This window comes from Centroberyx affinis, unplaced genomic scaffold, assembly GCF_046629955.1.
Source record: "Centroberyx affinis isolate AG114_WGS23_722 - 3 ecotype Tasmania unplaced genomic scaffold, CSIRO-AGI_Caff_v1 ptg006689l_1, whole genome shotgun sequence".
In the NCBI taxonomy this organism is placed as follows: domain Eukaryota; kingdom Metazoa; phylum Chordata; class Actinopteri; order Beryciformes; family Berycidae; genus Centroberyx; species Centroberyx affinis.
The window spans coordinates 67,565-80,000 of NW_027283393.1; the positions used below are offsets into that span (position 1 = coordinate 67,565).

Genomic DNA, 12,436 nt, shown 5'->3' on the forward strand with positions numbered 1-12,436 from the left:
ATGGAGCTGAGAGAGCAATGCTAAGAGCACTAAGAGCTCTTGAACTCAAGGGGAAGTAGGAAAAAAATGGTCTATAGAAATAAAAGGAAGATCTATGAGGAACCGAGAGCTGGGCTATACTTGGCAATCAATTGGCTACAGCAAAATGGTACACATGTACTAACTTACGAGTGGGATGCTTTGAATCCATGACCACACACACGGGAAGAGAGACGTACAGACACGCACACGCACACGCACACAAACACCACAAGGGAAAACGACGTCAACTTCTGGGCATACAAGCAGCCCCACCGAACGTGTCGACAGACAGACGACTACCTCCACGACAAAGCCTTAAAATATTCCCCTCAAAACGTTTTCCCCTGAAGCTCTTCCACCACTTTCCATGTGTACCTTCAGTCCAAGCGATCTGGTTTTGACATAAAGGCTATTTTTCAAAGGTCTGAGAGACGCCGGCTTTGACAGCACAGCTGCCAGGAGAGAGAGACTTTTTTTTTTTTCAGTTTGGAGGAGGAGGAGGGAAGCCATATAGCTGTCCTCCCAGCAGAAAACCACCTAATGCACTCCAGACACACACACACACACACACACACACACACACACACTCACTATCTGTGCACTGTTTGAGGTGGTGGCAGTTTGCATATGTGTATGTGAATGTGTACACACAGCAATATAGACACTAAAAAACAAACCCGTATGGACACTTCCCGGACATAATTACACATAAAAACACACTCTCTGGTCTTGCGCACACCCACGGCAACATGCAAACTTTGTTGGTGCAATAATTAAAGTGACATCGCTCCCCAAGTCAAACCAGCTAGCTGGTTCAGCACTCACACTGTGTACACAGCTCAATTATCAAATCCATTGGAAACTCACTGCTCCTCTCTGACTGTTGGGTGGGTGGGTGGATGGATGGATGGCTGGATGAATGGGTACTCAATGTTTATTCAGTGCCTCCTAATATCTTTTGGATGGGGGAGATGGAGAGGGAGAGATGGCAGGATGAAAGGAAGAAAAGGATGGAGGGGTTACGGTGGCGAGAGAGAGAGAAAAATATAGCCTAAGGAGAGAGAAAGAAGGAGGGAGAAGGAGACGGGTGAATCAGAAAAAGAGAAAGAAGTGAGAGAGAGAGAGAGCGGGAGAGGGAGGGTTCGAAAAAGAAGAGAAGATGAGGGAAATAAAGATTGTAAAGAGCGAAGGCGAGGTAGAGCGTAAAAAAAAGAGAGACAGAGGGAGTCATAAGCAAAACGACAGCGGCCGGGGAGGGAAAACAAATCCTGTAAAAGTTTATGATGATTAAAGGGAACGAGCAGAGAGAAGGGCTGTGGGGAGAGAGCGAGAGAGAAAGAGAGAGAGAGAGAGAGAGAGAGAGAGGGAGAGACGGAGGAAGAAAAGGAGGACGAGAACAAAAGAAAGAGGAGGACCGAGAGAAGCGGTGAGAGCAAGAGTTTGGCCAAGTGCTTACAGGAAATAGCCTTGTTTGAGGAGTAAATATTGAATCAGCGAAATCCCATCCCCGACACCACCTGACCTCTCCCTCTCTCCGTCTCTCTCTCTGTTTCGCTCTCTCTCTATTAACAGTAAACACCGGGCAGAGGCCTTTCACCTACATTCTGGGGACGTAAAAACACCAGTTTTCTTTTTAATTAGAGGGAATCAACTGTCATAACTGAGTTTGTTGTTTGAAGGGACGCTCAGTGTGGCCAGACACTTGAAAAATAGACTTGTATGATTGTAGAAATGTAGTGACGTGTCGTACGAACGAAGCAAGAGCTGCAAGAGTTAAGAGTGCTCGCTTTGTCTGACACACACACACACACACACACACACACACACACACACACACACACACACACACACACACACACACACACACACACACACACACACACACACACACACACACACACACACACACACACACACGCTCCCTGACAGCTAATCCCCCCACCTGCATCCTGTTGAAGGTATTCCAGTCAGTGGTCAATTGTGGAAAGTGTGAATCCTCTCCTGATTCTTTGGTGAAGGGTTTGTCTGGGCCCGCCGTGATTTAAGATGCCTGCGGGGGCCCTTCACTTCCCTCATTCATTCTCTCTCTCTCTCTTTCTCTCTCTCTCCCTCTCTCTAAATCCTCCTCTTTCCTCCTCTCGTCTTCTCATAGAATGAGTGATTAGAAAGGTCTTTAGGTCACAGAAGGAGGTCCTTTGGTTTGACCTAAAGTATGTAGTGTCTCTCTCTCTCTCTCTCTTTCTCTCTCTGCGATCAATCACCACTCCCCCCAACCTTTGAGATAACATCTCTTCCAATCCCTTACTCATGTTATATCACTATGAGTCACAGTGTGTGTGTGTGTGTGCGTGTGAGTCACAGAGTCTGTGCAAGTGCATGTGCGTGTGTTTATTTAAGAGAGAGTTGTGTGCAAGTCTGTGTGAGTTGGGGAGAGAAAGACTGTGTGTTCGGGTAAGTGCATGTGTAGCCTCATAGTGTGTATGCATGTGTGTGTGTGTGTGTGTGTGTGTCTGTGTGTATCCACTCTAGCCTAAGACCTTAGATTTTATCTGGGCAGTAGCTGATCAGTCAATGTCAATGACTGTAGCATTCCACAGTGACTCCACCGGATCCTGCTTGTTACGCAACCATTAACAGGTTGAGTGTAAGAATACAATGCATCAAATGCTACAGAGTCCAATCTACCCCACACAACACGAGGTGAGCCAATGCATACAAAGTCCAGTGACATACAATGAACATTACACAGAGCAGTGAATAGTACAGTACAGTGATAAAGACAGGTAGGCTACAGGGGTCAAGGTCAAAGTCGCAGCACAATTGGCCTTATTCCCATGGCGGCCATTTTGAACTTACGTTACACTTGGAGTGGGAAACCCTATCCAGAAGATTGGCATATAGATATAAAATTAGCATTACTTCAACAGATAAGTAAGGACTTAAGACTGAACAGTGAACCCCACTGATAGCCTGAATTTAGCAGGGAAGTTGCTAGTTAGCGACTAGCTAGCTACCACGGCTAAATACCGGTAGCTAACTATAGTGGGCCTAATACATATTTGTAATACGTTTTTCAGTGGGGAATCTGTGAAATTAAAATGTTTGTCCAATTCTCAACATTTGTATGATATGTACACAACGCACCTAGCTGGGCTGTATTTGCTCTTCCAGGTGGAGTTTCCCACCCCGAGGGTAATGTAAATTCAAAATGGCCACCGTGGGAATAAGGTCCAAGGTACATTTCAGCCACAGCTTTCTGATGTGGGAGGCGACATAGCACTTATTGATGGCTTTGTGGCTTGTATGAGTATGAGAGGATGTGTGCGCCTGTGTGTTGCATGAGACGGGCTGAAATTTGGGACAAATCAAATATATACAGCAGTTGATTAGCAGGGCATTTCAAATGGAGGACAAAACCTTGTCACTAATTAGATTCCTTCTGCTTCTCTGTCTTTGCAGTCTGTTGCGTGTGAGCAAATGTGTGTGTGTGTGTATGTGATAGGGAGAGAGGGAGAGAGAAAGAGAGAGAGAGAGAGAGAGAGAACACAAGGAAAACAAGCATGCAAATGTACATGCCAATGACAGAGAGAGAAAGAGTGAGGAAGAAAAAGAGAGGTAGTAACATCTGTTGAGAGCGGCAGAGCAAGTTTCAGGTGCCTCTTAACACTGATCACAGACTGACTGTCTAACAGCTGTTCCTCCCTAATGGACAGAAAGAGAGAGAAAGGAGACAGAGAGTGGAAAGAGAAAGATGAGGAGGGAGAAAGAGAGAGAGAGTGTGACCAAATTTAAACTGATGCAACCTGGAAATTAAACTTGTACTTATACGACCTAGTGTGGTGCGATTTCTTTTGATTGGCTACATTTGTTGTAGCCAATCAAACACCAACTTGATTTTATTTACTTCAAGGCTGTTCTTTTAATTGGCTAAAATTAAATCCCCTACATGAGACAATCCGGATGACAACTAACTCCTATCCAGCCGGTCAGTTACAAAAACAAACGTGAAACTAATGTTATGTGTTTGTAATGATGTGTGCCAGAGGGTATCTTGACATTTTTTAGTTGTCAGAGATGTGTAAAATTGTTCAACACTCAGATATGCTGTGAACAGACAGTATCACCCTATGCTGGTCAGGTTGTTTCCACTCCAGTCTGGATTGTGTATGATAATTGAGTTGAGATGTGACATTTAGAGGGCAGAGAGCATGGAGCCATGTCAACAGCTGATGGTAACTGTGATGTATATTAGTGTTATGTGTTACTGTTTGGCATTCTATATAAATAATAAGTGTTGATATGTGTTTCTACGCACACAGGCAGACAGACTCTCTTTCTCTCTCTCCCTCTCTCTCACACACACACACACACACTCATACACACTTACTCAGGCATAGCAGGCACACATACAGGACCCACATTTGAAATTCTCTTTAAGAGCATAAGGACGCAGTTGAAGTCTGACTATTTAAATGAAGGACATAGCCATGAATGGTGTTACACTTTAAATGATATCCTTGCACCGATGCTGTCTGAAAACCTTGTAACGTCAAAAGCCAATCTTTCCATGAATGGAAAAAAGCTACATTCTCACAAGGACACCCATGCATTTTATGAGTATACTATGTGCTTTGAATGGGTTTCAAATATCCTAGTGTCATAAAACCTACTCAATCTATAATAGACCATTTGAAAAGGAAAAAAAAAACAATGGCACAATGTCAGCGATATGGTAAAAGCCATGTGCTGCTACTGCATTCCACTTAATACAACTGCACTGCACAACCTTGACTCAAGCAGCAGCCAAACCATAAAGTATCAAGCATATGGCTGCAACGACCGAGACTCATCTTTCACAGAGCCGATAATGTCAAGGTAATTCAAAGAAACTGATAGACAGATCAAACTGACAACGAACCCAGAAGGTGGCTGTAGCATTAGGTAACTGTAGGTGTTCACAAATCACTGGAATGCTAATGATTAGCTGAACACAGCGCTATTCATTTTGCATTAGCCAGCCTATGGCACACTAGCCCTATAGCGTGCTAATGCTGTCACCGGTGCATTGTTTTGCCACTCTGAGCAGGCTATGTGCTAATTCTAGCAGACAGGCTTGAGGTTAAGTGTGGCCAGGGGCCCCTTAGAGCGGTGCCAAGAGAGAGCTGGTGGCCCCATAAGCTCCGGCCCAACAGAGCTCTCTTAGCCCTCTGCGCAACACAGCTAGCCATTGTGCTAGCCTGAAAAAGCGCATTAGCCACCGAGAAAAGGGCTTTCCCTCCGAAACCCCTTGGACAACAAGCAAAGCTCTGCTTGATAATTCAATCACTCTCCGAGCTGTGCGCGGCAGACCCACACAACATTTCAAAACCTTTCCTCCGCTCTCGCCTCTCCTCTCCTTCCCTCTCTCGTCTCCTCCATTAGGTAACTGTCCTATATTTTTCAGAGACCGTCATTCCAAATGGCTGTCAAAGGACAATAGAGGAATGATGCCTGTGAGAGAGTCATTGACATTTGAATGTATGCGCCACTGTGAATTATGACTGCATGCAATGGGTACTGCAAAAAGGGCATAAGAAGATAGAAAGAGATGTGTATGTGTGTGTGTGTGTGTGTGTGTGTGGTTGGGGAGGAGAGAAGAGATAAAAGGGAGGAGAAGGGGGTCAGCGAGAGAGTAGGTTGAAGGGAAGGATAGGAAAGCCAGAGAGAAAGAGAGAGAGAAAAAAAAGAGGGAGTTCTTATCGCTTTACCCTTGTCTTGACTTCCTTGCGGAGCCTTTGAAGAGAGCAAAAATAAAGATACTTGCGCTGGCACATCAGAGGGAGATTTAGATTAGGCCAGTGTTTACCCAACTGACTGCTGCATGGCTGCTGGCGACAGCCTGCTGGTTTTGAAGTTGTTATGGCCCAACTACAGCTTAAAGCGCTTGCTGCTCTAAATATAACACCCATGCTGTAGAAGAGGGCTTTCTCTGTCCGTGTGCGTGTGCGTGCACACATGTGCATGCATGTGCCAGTTTGTGCCAGAGTGTTTATGAGAGATAGCATGTGTCCTTGTATTCCTAATAGAGTGTGCATTTCTGTTCTGTGTATTTCTATGTGCGTGCGTACGTGTACACACAAGTGTATATGAGTGTGTGTGTGTGTGTGTGTGTGTGTGTGTGTGGCACTCCGAAAATGGAGCCATCCATCGGATTATGGGTAGACAGCTCTTTGAAAAGGAGGGCCTGTATTTGCATAAGCGGCCATGGAGGGGAAAAAAAACCTATAGAAAGGAAGACAGAATGAGAGAGAGATAGAGAAAGAAAGAGAGAGAGAGGGGTGGGGTGGGGGGTTGGGGGGGGGGATTGAGCGGACGACACTTGCCAAGCCACTCGGGGATAAATGCCGGGGCCAGGATCAAGCATTCTGGGCAGGGATTTGGCCCCGGGTCCCCTCAAAGCAAATGGAAAATAACGGGCCGCGAGTAAATAAGTGGCAGGGTAATGATAGATCTGTCAAGTCCTGAGGTGGAGAAAGGGAGGGAGGGAGGAAGAGAGGGTGATAGAGAAAGAGAGAGAGAGAGAGAGAGGTGAGGGAAGCAAGAGGGGGGAGGGATCAAGCAGGAAGAGAGGATGATACAGAGAGAGAGGGGAGGGAGGGAAGGAGGAAGTGGAGAAATAAGGAGAGAAAGGGAGTAGAAAGAGAAGATGTGGAGAGGAGATGAGGAGGGAAGGAAAGGATGGATCAGGGAAGGAAAGAGGACAATACAGAGAAAGTAGTGAGGGAGGGAGGGAGCTCGAGAAACAACGAGAGAGAGATTTGAGAGAACAAGAGATGCGGAGAAGCCAAAATTAGGAGGGAGGGAGAGAGGGAGGGAGGGAATGAGGGAGGGAGGGAGGGAATGAGGGCGAGAGGGACGGAGGAGAGGGTTATGGTCTTTCTTGTGGGAGCCCCTCTTGGCTAAGCCTGCCGGTGCTTTGGCACATCATGCTGGCAACACGGGTACTGCCAAAGCCTGTGTGTGTACGCCTGGGGCGCCCACTTCTGTCGCATCTGTACAGGAGGTCTGCCTCACTCTCCCCCCCCCCCCCCCCCCCTTTTTCTCTCTCATCTTCTCCCTTTCCATCCGACTCTTTCCCTGATGCATGATTCACACCGCTGTCTGTTTCACTGTTTTTCCTCCTGCTGGCTTACATGTCTATCTCTTTTTCTCAGTCCAAAACCTCTCTCTCTACCTCCTTATCTCCTCCTCTCTCCTCCTCATCTCCCCCTCTGTCGTCTCCTCTCTTCCTCTCTGAGTCACCCGTTCTGCCAGGCTGTGTTCTCTGTCCTGAGGGGATGTTCCTGCTGTCCTGATAAACAACACACACACACACACACTAAAATGACCATGGGCCCACTCCAAAATTGCAAATACACACACCACTCCCAAACACTCACATGCACACACACACACACACACACACACACAGAGCATGCAGGGTCACCTTGGTGTGTGCTGCTGGACTGAAGCTGCCAGTCAGCTCTGAGACCAGCAACGGAGGCCAGCCAATGACCATTAGCAGCACTTACACTAGACTGGGACCAGCTGACTGTGGTAAAGGCGTAAGATGACCTAAAATATGAATCACACCACTCTTGGAGCTGCTGGAGGAAACGATTTCCTTACCAGGATAAACAGGATATTTTGTCATTCCAACGATGGCATTGAGTTCTAGAAAAGCATAGTATAGTATAGCATTAGTATAGACATTTCACATTTTAAGGTAATATATTTGGCTCGCTACAGCTAGCTTTCTGAATCTGATCCAGGTAGCTAGCTAGTAGCTAACAAGCTAGTGAGCTAGCTAAATTCCCTGCTAAATTTAAGCAGCCATTGTAGTCGTTGTTCCCAAGATTGATAGCTAATTTGTTAACTGTTAGATCTGCCTGAAGTCCTCACTTATGTGTTCAAGTAATAGGCCTACTAGTTTTTTACATAATTCAGTATATATTAATATAGGGGTTGATAAAGTATCACATTATTATCATCATATTATAAATATTATATTAGTATTAGTGGTAGTAGTAGTAGTAGCCTAGTAGTAGTAGTAGCAATAGTAGAAAGTGAAAGCTCATTGCACAAGAAAATATAGTTGATAGTAAAGAGTGGTTCATGTAGAAAGTTTTAGGGAAATGCAGTTAAGCGACTTGAGCCACACATCAGTTTTTTCCAAAGTTTTCACCAACTGTGTTACAATTAAGAAATAACATTGAATGAGGAAGTTTCAGTATGCCGCAAAACCCAAGAATTATGTGCTTCATTCATTCATTCATTCATTTGAAATATTTTTGTAATCTAATTCAACACAAGGGAGTTTTGTAAAGGAATAAAACTTTTAAAGCACCTGTGCTTTGGACCTCAAACGAGCAGAGGCAGATATTTCTATGAAAATGAAAGAACAGCAGAGTTCTTGTGCTCATTTTTCGAACTCCCAGCGCTCTGCAGTTAATTAACAGGGTCGTTATGTCGGAGTGAAAGAGTGCTGCGCTGCCCTGCTAGATGTGTTTTACACGCCGTGTTTAATAAGCCTGCATCCTCGCCATCGGAGTATCGGCACCCCTCAAATGACTTTCCAATAATGACAACCAGCTCCCCAGAGGTGCTGTGTGTGAATGTGTGTGTGTGTGTGTGTGTGTGTGTGTGTGTGTGTGTATGTGGCCTGCTGAGATAGCTGGTACCTATCCTTATTGATAGCTTGTTGGAGTACTATGTATTCTTACCAATAGCCAGGTGGAATAAGTGCTTGGGTCAAGTGTGTGTGTGTGTGTGTGTGTGTGTGTGTGATAACCACAGACACTTTGGATAGCTGCCAGAGGCGAGCAGTTCACAAGTGTTTCTCACTATCATTATCTTTATCCCTACCACACAAGCCTTGTGAGTATATCTGTAAAAGTGTGTGTGTGTGTGTGTGTGTCTGCCACCCATGGAGTGCGCTGACATGCCCCCCTTGATTCCTGCAGACCACCGGGGCAGAGAGGAACCACCTGTCTGTCCAGAAACCAGAGCACACGCACACACACACACACACACACACACACACACGCCAACCAACATTACCATATCCATATTTACTCATGGCCAGTGCATTCCACCACGGGCTGCTTAATGGGATAGCGGACACACACACACACATACACGCACACGCACACACACATTTTCCTGGGGTCTGAAAATATCCTTTCATATTTCCCCTGCCGGCCCAAAAGAACATTCATAAATGCCATTTTGCCCCCTAATAAGTCAAAAGAGACGGTGCCCGTGTGTGTTAGCTGTGCTAGGAAAAGCTTCTGCACCAAGCAATTACCAGGCCTGCTGAAACAAGAGCGCTCTGTGGGGAAAAGCCAATTAGCCCGCCGTGGCAGCAGGTAGCAAGCTAGCTCCATTCATTATGATCCCTCATAAGGGCGCTAATGTAATAGCACAGTGTTAGGGCTAGTGACAGCCAGCGGAAGGCTTTAATGATAATAACGGGATCAATAGCTGGGGTATTATTGCTGTTTCTCATTCATACAGGCGTGTGGCGCAAAAGGCTTAATCGAAAACACTAATGAAAGTTGTGTGTGTGTATTCGTGTGTGTGTGTGTGCACGCGTGTAATAACCACATTCTCATGGTTGTGTAATCCAATATTTCACAATGTACAACACAGCAGCAACAACAGCACATAACTTTCTGCATGTGTGTCTGTGTGTGTGTGTGTGTATATGTGTGTGTGTGTGTGTGTGTGTGTGTGTGTGTGTGTGTGTGTGTGTGTGTGTGCGTGCTTGATTAATCCATGGTGATAATGTCCTGTTAACTAATCAACCTGCAGGCTGTAATGGTAATACCAATATCAATATCTGAGACTGATCTGCTCCGCTACATAACCTGACTTGCCCCAATGTCAACCTCCATGCTTGAGAGAGAGACAGTCAGAGAGAGAGAGAGAGAGAGAGAGAGAGAGAGAGAGAGAGACAGTCAGAGAGAGAAAGAGAGAGAGAGAGAGAGGTAGAAAAGAGAGAGAGGATATAGATTAGGCAGTGCTCCATGGGAAATGCTTCCTCCAATGATTTTCAGATAATGTGATGTGAGGACACACCTCAGGAGGCTACAGTTGTAGTTGGTTGTACTGTCTGTGTGTGTGTGTGTGTGTGTGTGTGTGTGTGTGTGTGTGTGTGTGTGTGTGTGTGTGTGTGTGTGTGTGTGTGTGTGTGTGTTGGACAGGTCTAGATTAACCCCTCTGCTCTGCTTGGTCCAAATAATTGGTCTATTGTGGTTTGAAAAAGGAAGCTGAGGCAGAGGGGCTAGACAATCCTGAGAATCGGGGGGAGGAGGAGGAGGAGGATGATGAAGAGGAGAACAGACGAGAGAGGAGGAAGAGAGAGCCAGCGGTGAGATGAAGACACAAACCAAAAAGAAAAAGGAGACAGAAGAAAGGAGATTGATGGCAAACAAGTGAAGGATTGAAACAAAGTGGCAAAGCCTGAACTTGCTCCTGGTCTGGAGCCTGGTCCGCTCCATAGTTCATTCAACATTATCCACTACAGCATCTGTCACTAAGACCCCCTTTACACCCAAGAGATAACATGCATCCTGGCTGATCAGACTGCATTGTATTTGGCCACATTAATAAGAAAGTGCAAATGTAACGTGTCTCCAATCCGCATATAGCAACTATGTAAACAGACATTTTAACTTTCATATGTGGCTTGAACCAGAACACAAACAAAATCAAACAGGTGGCACAGTAACATACATGTCAAAAATGGATTGTCAGAAGACTTGTGGATGGGGAACAAGTGAGTTATTACTGTCAGTTTCAAATTACATAAATATTTCCCATGTGTTTTGCGAGGGAAAAAGAAATTAAATTTGAATGAGCACACCAGAAATACATTTGAATAATGTTAGGTGTAAATGTAATCCAGAATCCAAATCATATCTACACACAATCTGGATGCAAGATGCATGTTAATGCTAGGTGTGAAGGGAGTTTTAAATGGCACAGGCAGAAGTAAAGACGCCATCTGTCCAGCTAATGCCAGCTATCAACTTATTGATGCTTTGGATCTTAGTTGCACTACTTTAATTTACTAATTTACTAGGTATTCATATACAGAATTTCAAAATATTCAATTTCAAATATTAAATTGTTGTGAAAACATGACCTTTAAAATGACAAGCCTATCTTTCTGGACAATACCAGAGAAAGCCAATAAGCCCCACAAGGACAAGCCACATTACTCACTGTGTACAAGCAAAGGCACACACACACACACACACACACACACACACACACACATACACACACACACACATCCACACCCACACACACACCCAGTCATGTGTATTTAGCCTACATTGGGAGCTCTGCCGTGTTGAAATCCATCAAGGCCAAAATGCTTGGCTTTCTTGCCTCCAATCTGACATTCTCCAAATCCCTCTCGTCCAAGCTCCAAACAAACTCACTTTCTCTCCCCCTCCCTCATCTCTCTCTCTCTCTCGTCTCTGCTCAGCACTGAATGGGACGGCGAGGGCTTAGCTACAATGTGTGTGTGTGTGTGTGCAAATGTGGGAGAAAGAAACAAGAGAATGTGTTTCAACGAGAGAGAGAGAGAGAGAGAGAGAGAGAGAGAGAGAGAGAGAGAGAGAGAGAGAGAGAGAGGGAAAGCGAGAGAAATGATCTGCCAGAAAGAGGGATAGGAGGAGAAGGGAGGGGCCAGGGTGAGCTTGGCGTGTTTGCATTACAGTGTGTATGGAAAGAGATATGCTGTGTGTGTGTGTGTGTGTGTATATGTTTCTGTGGCTATGTGTATGCGTGTGTGAATTATGTCTGCAGTTATTGGCATGCAAGGAGGAGAGAGAGTGAGGGAAAGTGAGCCTGTGCAAGGGGCAGTGTGTGTATTAGTGTGTGTGTGTGTGTGTGTGCGTGTGTGTGTGTGTGCGTGTATGTGTGTGTGTGTATGTGCACAAGCTCGTCAGGAAGCTGTGGTGTCCCTGGCTCTCCAGTGTTTACAGACAGGAAATGTTTGTCCAGGCAAAGGGGAAGGAACCTCGCCGCCCTGCATGGCAAACACTGGGAGAGTGGCCTGACACACACACACACACACACACACACACACACACACACACACAAACATACACAAAGACATACAGAAACGCATACACACCCTACAGACACGCACACAAATCCACAAAACATGCATACACACACACACACACACACAGAACTCCGTTAAAAGAGGAATCTGATGGGAGTCATAGTCATTGTGAGTGAGGTGGGGTATCTGGTATTGGGGAAGTGGGAGTGACTGGGCTGGGCGCTAACTGTTCTTCACTTCCCTCCACGCTGCCTGCCAACGCAAACTCCAGCAGATAGAAAGTCAATAGATTGACCCCGAAAAACCTCTGAGAGC

At 45.6% G+C, this 12,436-nt stretch overlaps 1 protein-coding gene across 1 annotated transcript in view; it reads right to left on the reverse strand.

Annotated features, from left to right (window-relative positions):
* The window catches only part of LOC139638940 (retinoic acid receptor alpha-like), a gene marked incomplete at its 3' end in the record, with an annotated part of 81,822 nt that overhangs the window by 67,558 nt on the left and 1,828 nt on the right, over positions 1–12,436 (reverse strand). The gene's annotated exons all lie outside the window — the stretch shown is intronic.